Here is a 7,712-nt window from a genome sequence, read left to right on the forward strand (position 1 = left end):
TACGAGCGATTAGCATAGATTCAAAAATTAATCACTAAATTGTTAGCATTTCAAACAATACATTAAGAGGATTATACATTATGATTAAGTATATTTCATTCCAGGGATACAAAAGTGATTCAATACCCACAAATTAATCAGTATGATACACCACACTAACAACCTGAAGAATAAAATTAATATGGTCACCTCAATAGAGTCATAAAATGTTTTGACAAATTCAGTATCTATTTATGAATATATTTCTCCTCAAATTGGGCATGAGGAAACATACCTCAAAACAGTTAAGGTCTTATATGACAAAAACTCAGCTAACATGACACTCACTGATTAAAAGCTTAAAGCATCTCCAATAAGAGCAGGAAGAAGACAAGAGTGCTCACTCTTACCACTTATATTCATTATAGTATTGGAAATTCTAGCCATAGCTATTCAAAATAAATGTAAATAAAATATAGCTGATTAAGAAAAAGAGTAAAAGTATCTGTTTGCAGATGACATAATTTAAACAGAAATCCTAAAAATGGTGCCACAGAACTACTAGGGCTTATCAATGCATTTGGTAAAATTTCCGAATGTAAAATTAACATACAGAAGTGTTGCATTTCTACACACTAACAAGAAGCTAACTGATACAGAAAGTGAGGGAACTGTCTCATTTACAGTTGCATTACAGAAAAAAAAATCAAGAAATATATGCAACCAAGGAGATAAAAGTCCTGTACTCAGAAAACTATAAAATATTTATAAAAGAAATTGAAGATAATGCAAACAGATGAAAGGATATACTGTGTTTGTAGATGAGGAAGTAAATATTATTTAAATGACAGTACAAGACAAGAAAATACACAAATTAAATTCAGTGCCTATCAAAATACCAAGGGCATTTTCAGACACTTAAAATAAATAATTCTAAAATTTACATGTAAACACAAAAGAATTGAAATCACTAAAAAAAAAAAGAAAACAAAACAAACAAATTAGAAACACAAACAACTTTGACAAAGAACAAAGAGGATGTATCACTGACCCTCATTTGAAAATATACTACAAATCCACAGTAATAAAAATAATATGGTAGTGGCACAGAACAAACAGAATAATGGAACACAAAGAATGCCTAGAAATGAAATCAGACAGTTATGGTCATTTAGCCCATTACAAAAAATGAATATACAGTGGGGGAAAGATAACCAACAGGCACATGAAACTGATCAACATCACGAACCATCAGAAAAATGCAAGTCTAAAGCACAATGAGATTTTATGTCACACTAATCAGAATAACTATTATCAAAAAGATAACAAAAATAAATGTTGGTAGGATGTAGGATAAACAACCCTGATGCACTCCTGGAGTGAATGGAAATATGTGCTGCCATTGTAGAAAACAACATGGAGATTTATCTAAAAATAAAAATGAAATATAATTCTACATTTCCATATCTGGATACTAATTCCAAGAAAATAAAAACAGTAATTAGAAAAGATAAATTCAAACCTATATTCATTGCAGCATTATTCACAATAGACAGCATATACAAGCAAATTAATTGCTCATAAATACATGATGGAAAAAAGATGTGCGTTTATAATATATATATATATACCCATCTTAACTACAGATTTATCTATATTTACATAAATATATACACACACAGGAACTAAATATATATGCAGTATTTATATGTATATATATGTACACACACAGATAAAAATGCAATGGGTTTTTATTCAGTTCTAAGCAGAATAAGTTTTTGTCATTTGCAACAAATGGGCAGACCAAGAGGGTAATATGCTAAGTGAAATAACTCAGAAGGAGAATGATAAGTGCTGAATGATTTTACTCACATGTGGAATTTTAAACAAATGAAAATAACAACACAGAAAAGGAGTTAAACATAAAGTAAGAAACAGGATTTTCACAAGAAGGAGGGAAATGGGGTGAGGAAAAGAAAAATTTGAGGAAAATTAAGAGAGAAAATTTTCCAGTTGCAAATTAAATGAATCAGGGACAAGAAATGTAATGTATTGGGAATACTCAATAACTATGAAATACCTTTACATATCAACATAACATAACTAGATATATTCTGGTGAAAATATGAAATGTATTAAAAATAGCGAACATTATGTTGTGTAGGAGACACTAACACAGTGTTATAGATTAAAGTATACTTCAAGAACAAACATACATACTTATAGAAAAAGAAACTGGATTTGTAATTAACAGAGGCAGGGGTTGGAAAAGGAGTATTTGATTAATGCACTCAAAAGCTACAAACCTCCAGCCTTAAAATAAACATGTTATAGTGATGCCCTGTAATAACATGAAAATTACAATTAAAACTGCTTTATGTTCTATATGAATGTTGTTAAGAGAGCTAACCATAAGTTTTCTCATCACAACCTAAAGACAAATTGTATTTCTTTAAAATTGTATCTAAATGAAATAATTAATTCTCCCTAGAGTTGCTATGATATTTATTTCATTATAGTTGTAAATCAAATCAATAGCCTATGCACCAATACTTAATGTTTTATGCTAATTCTATCTTATAAAAGCAGAAGGAAAAATGGAAATTCAATGGTCATTTATTCCCATGTCATTTCTCATGATTGTTTTGCAGCAAGTAAACTTGAGTCATGATATACTTATCCTAGGTAAAGATACTAATAAATAAGTGATTCTAATAAATTATACATAAAGATACTAATAAAATTAGTGTTTTACCATGCCTTAAACTTTCTTCATGGTAACAGCCCACTGCTTCTGTAGGCATCAAAATTTCACTCTGTGTATTCATCTGAGATTAGGGAATGGATACAAATTTAAAACTGACTGCTCTTGCTGTGAGTGATAAAGTTCAATGACTCTGACCGATGGTCTCAACTCCACAACAGCATCGGTAAGAAAAGAACATGCTAGGTTGCTTAAAATCTCAGCATGGTAAAATCTTAGAACTCCTACAATTCTTAACTGCAATGGGAATGCAATAGAGACAAAGACTTGATTTTGGATAAAAATGTGGTGTTTTCTCATGTTTGCATTCGGGAATGTGAGGATAATCCCTGAGATCCACAACAAAGATTCTTTCCCTAGTGCTGGGAAAAGAAGTGTAAAAGTTCTGCATTATTAGGAATGAGGACTGCTTTCAAAATGATGACTACGCTCACTCAATTCCAGGTAGTCAAAGGGAGGAAAGGATGTTGCAATTTCTAGGAGAACGGGAATAAGTCAGTGACTCAGACTCTATAAATTAGTCAAATGGTGTCCAAAGCCAAAATAAGTTGTGTAAACAATGAGAATTAAAAGAAAAAAACACAGACATAAGCTTAAATTAAAAAGGTGATACAGTCCTGTTCTGGGCTCTGGGGACTGGAGAATGTATATGACTCAGTCCCATTCAAGGGTTGAGACGCTTGGCCCAAGCATCAGCTCGGGATTCAATGAGCAGGTAGCAATTAGTACACTGGGAGAAATATAATCTATCTCTCCCTGATCGGAAGAAAATCTGGTGGCTCAATGAAACTCTTAATTCACAGAGATTCTGCCAGATGCAGAGGAATAATTCAATGATGACTCAACTAAGACAAACTTAGTTACTGCTTAACAATCCAACTTCACACACACACAGAGTGATAGAGAGATTTGTGGTATTTAGTGGGAAGAATTCAGTGGGCAGGGCTCAGAGAATAGTTTTCAAACACCAGCCAACTTTTGTACCTTTGCCAATAGTCTAGATTTTCCCAGGTAGAAATCTACAGATGGACAAACATACAATATTTTTCTTTAGGATTTCTAATTTTGAAAGTAAACTGTTGCTTTAGACTTAACATTATTGAACCTTGTTAAGATGATCACGGTAAGACCCACTCTCTGATAAGAGAGATGGAAACTAGCTGTTGAACCAGCCCATTTTTACCCCAGACTGCTAATGTAAACAACAATATAGCCACCATCAGTGTTCAGCTGACAAGCATAAAAGCTTGATTTTTCTGTTGTAGGAAGAACCAATGCTGTCCAGACACATTTCTCCATCTGCAAGTGGTCTCTATTCTGCTCTTGGTAAAGGTCATATTGTTGGGATGTTTCTAGAGTTCACCCTGGCCCATGTGCCCATTCTCCAGATTATCAAATGCTTTCATCAATACTGGTAACAAATTTTCAGTACTCAATTCTACCATTCCAGTCTTATCAGCTGACACTGGCTACATCATTGTGAGCAGTAGCCTTAGGCTCCCTGACCTTGCCTACAATTTTTCCAACATTTCAGGGCATTTCACACTATGAAAGTGCTTCACCTTTTATTTTAAATTAATGGGAAATTGTCAAAGACGTCCGTGAATATTTTATATTTCCTAATATCTGTATAAATTCAGTATTCTTGCAGTTGGACAAATTTTTAATTCTACCACCCTCACCTCCTTCTAGTCCACACATCTTAGATTACATTTAGGTTACTGAACACCACCACCCCAACCAAGGGGCAAGTACCTCCTAGATACTTTCTGCATGAAGGTTAGAAGGGGCACAATTTATGTGGGGTGTAAAAACCTACATTAACTCTTTGCAATGTCACTGTCTCTTGTGGACAAAGCTCTGATTCTAAGAAGTAAATTAATTAGAAGGCAGTATAGTTATTGGTATGCGGAAGAGAATCAGCTATTTTGGGATGGGTGGGTGATGAAGAGACAGGAAAATATCCATCAAATGAGAATGAAATGCCTTAGGCCTCTGGAGGTATGAATTAAGAAGGAAATAATACTTTGTCTCCTGTACCTACCTCCAATAACTGTCTTGATTGACTAGTCCTTGGGCTATGAAAAGAGCTAGTTTGTGGTGAAGAGTAAAGACCATAATGAAATAGTTAGAAAACCATGAGAGTTTTGCTGTTTCAGGAAAGTAGATTTTGCTTAAAGTCAACATGAATTTTTCATTCACTGAATACAAAAATGCATCCTGTGGCATGTGCTGTTTTCTGTGCTGGTATCCAAGAAAGACGAGGAAAAGGGGATAGACAGAAAACACCTGTAGGAGTTTGTTTCTGTGCTGAGATGGGGATAGTCTAAGTAGGTAAAAGGAGGACACCCAAAGTCCAAGGATAAGCTGGGTTAAAAGTGTTGAGTGTGGAGCTAACATTGTTGACAATCATTTGCCTGGATGTATCTCCAGATACAGTGAAACATAAAGATCTGCCAAGGTAGTCAGATGCCAGATTTATAAAGTAATAACTAAACTAAGTTGTGTTTGTTTGCTTAAATTTGAAAAGGCATTAAGTGCCACCCTGAGGACGTAAGCTTGTCTTTGGCTGGAACATAAAAGCAAGATAAAGTATTGACTAGAAAATATAGTGTAGACACTTGAGGGCAGGAAATGAAACCACTAATTGTAATGCTTTGAGAACAGCACAAAGAAGATGATAGATAAAATTACGTCTTAAATTCTACCACATGCTGAATGTGCCATCAGAGACTATATCATGTGTCATTTTTGATTCCAGGGATGACATAATTGAGACCATGATCCCTGGGCCGGTTCCTGCATTTATCTCCTGTTCCAACCTATCTTAATTTAACACTTTTCATACTTGCCAGGATGAACCAGAAACCACTTAGTACTTTTCCCTCTCTACATGTTTTATTCCTTTTCCAAATTCTTCCATTTTTTCTTCTTCCTTTCAAGAAATTATTTAAATTTACTCCCATATTGTTCCATCAAAAGATCATATCAATCAAGTATCTATTTTTTTCTTTAAATGGCAACTTAGTCTCTTGTTTAACTCTTTACTCTACTTGAAAAAAATAAAGAAATTTCGGGTGCACATCTATTTTTATTGTCCCCCCAAAAAATTGCAGATATTTGTCGACGTTTGCCAACATCAGTTTTAATCTTTGTTATCCTGCATAATCTGGTAGTCCTCTGGTACATCAGCTGTAATTAGGATGACGTTGATAAACTGAAAATTGCTGATGAGTTGGTCTTGAAAGAGATGTAGCTGATGTATCTGATATCATTGGCACTGGAAAGTGTGGGTTGATCCCTGGTTGTAGTTTAGGAAAATGACCTTCATTGGCAGATATGTCATGATATCTGTTTGGAAAAGCAGAAGGTTCACCATCAGTCCAAAATAATTGCTCTATATGAGAGAGAAGATGCTGTACTGAGAAGTAGAAATTGAAGTTGTAATGGAGTTCACATCATGGCCATTTGCTTCATTGTAGCTACTTTGAGAGTGCCCGAGGACAATGTTGAACTGATTTAAATTACCTCATTGATACACTGCAATTTGTTCTGGTGGTCTAAGTGACATTGATGATGGAGGAGAGAAATCACCTCTGATCGGGATAGTTGTATCACCAATTATGAGACTACTAGAGGGCTTTCTTATTAGAGTCATATTTAAATTTGCAGAAGGTAAAAATGAACTTTCTCCACTAGTGTCAGTCACAAAACCAGAAATATGATAATCCATATTACCCCCTGCTTTAAAGTGCTTCTTGTTGAAATCTTCAGCCAATGAAGACACCAGAGAGGAATTTTTAATCCCAACTCTTCTTTTTATTCTCACAAAAAGCTGGGGACAGCACCATTTAAAATTTGGATTATGATACAACTGCAGCTACAACCAAAGGAGAAACATTTTTGTAATACATTAATCAAACTACAAGACTACAAAAAGGCTAACCTATTAAGCCTCAGATTCCACGTTTACTATGCATAGATAATATTATCAAAATATGAACATTGCTAACGATAGTGTGAAGTTTCTTAATTGGAATATACACATTTAAATAGTATGCTCATCAAATTTACTGACTTAGCATTTGCAGTAATGGTGAATGCCACTTTTTAAAAGCAGCTTTAATAGCTTTATTTAGATTTCTGGAAAGATTCATAGTTGCAAGCAAAGTTTCCCTTAATCTTGACTACTTAAGGCACTGTCCTCATTTTTTAGAGAAAATAAAGTATTCTAACCTTAGTAGTTTTACAATTTTCAAAATCTAGCTTTACATTTATATTACCATTGATTGATATACAAAATAAATTTTTATATATAAGTTACCAAGTGGTAATTAAAATTTGTCAATTCCTTTCTTAAAACAGAGGCTACATTTTCTTCTGCCAGAAAGTCAGCTAGACAAGGAGTCCTTTGAAAATTCTGCCACACTTTCCTAAACCCATAAAGTTTAAGATGTTTAAATAAACTTTTCATACTTCCAGTTTCAAATATTCTGAAAGGGGCCTTTCTTTCCAAAACTTCCTTCTTGAAGACATCTTCAACAATCACTATGGAAGATCCATTATCACCCCACCAGATGGATTTCAATTGGTCATCCCCAGCCATTTTCCAGAGTTTTCTTGGAAATTTCAGAGAATGAAATTCATTATCTTCATCTGGTACAGAGACAGAATGTGTGTAACATGGTGTTTTTATTAAGGATTCTTCAGACAAAATCTGAAAAGCATTTTATTCAATCATAGACCTCAAGTCCAAGTCCCCAGAGAATGTTTGGTCACACAATAGAGATCTTCCGGAATTTCCTGAACCAGTTTGTCCAACTTTAGGAGACACACCTTGAATTTCTGAAGAAATATGTGGCATCTCAAATAACTTTTTCTACAGCTACTTTTCTAATCTGCATGGTTTTGAGCACTGCAGCTTCAAATGCTGCTTTGGCAGGGCTGCACAGGTAAACTGCTAGGCCTT

General features: G+C 34.2%; 1 long non-coding RNA gene across 1 annotated transcript; it reads right to left on the bottom strand.

Annotated features, from left to right (window-relative positions):
• Positions 1-5,829: 5,829 nt before the first annotated feature.
• LOC140695256 (uncharacterized) lies at positions 5,830-7,488 on the bottom strand. Its single transcript, XR_012070952.1, has 3 exons — positions 7,220-7,488; positions 6,482-6,623; positions 5,830-6,094 (listed from the first exon to the last, which is right to left on the bottom strand). It is a non-coding gene; the product is annotated as an uncharacterized lncRNA (long non-coding RNA).
• Positions 7,489-7,712: the final 224 nt, after the last annotated feature.

This window comes from Vicugna pacos, unplaced genomic scaffold (genome assembly GCF_048564905.1).
Source record: "Vicugna pacos unplaced genomic scaffold, VicPac4 scaffold_192, whole genome shotgun sequence".
In the NCBI taxonomy this organism is placed as follows: Eukaryota; Metazoa; Chordata; class Mammalia; order Artiodactyla; family Camelidae; genus Vicugna; species Vicugna pacos.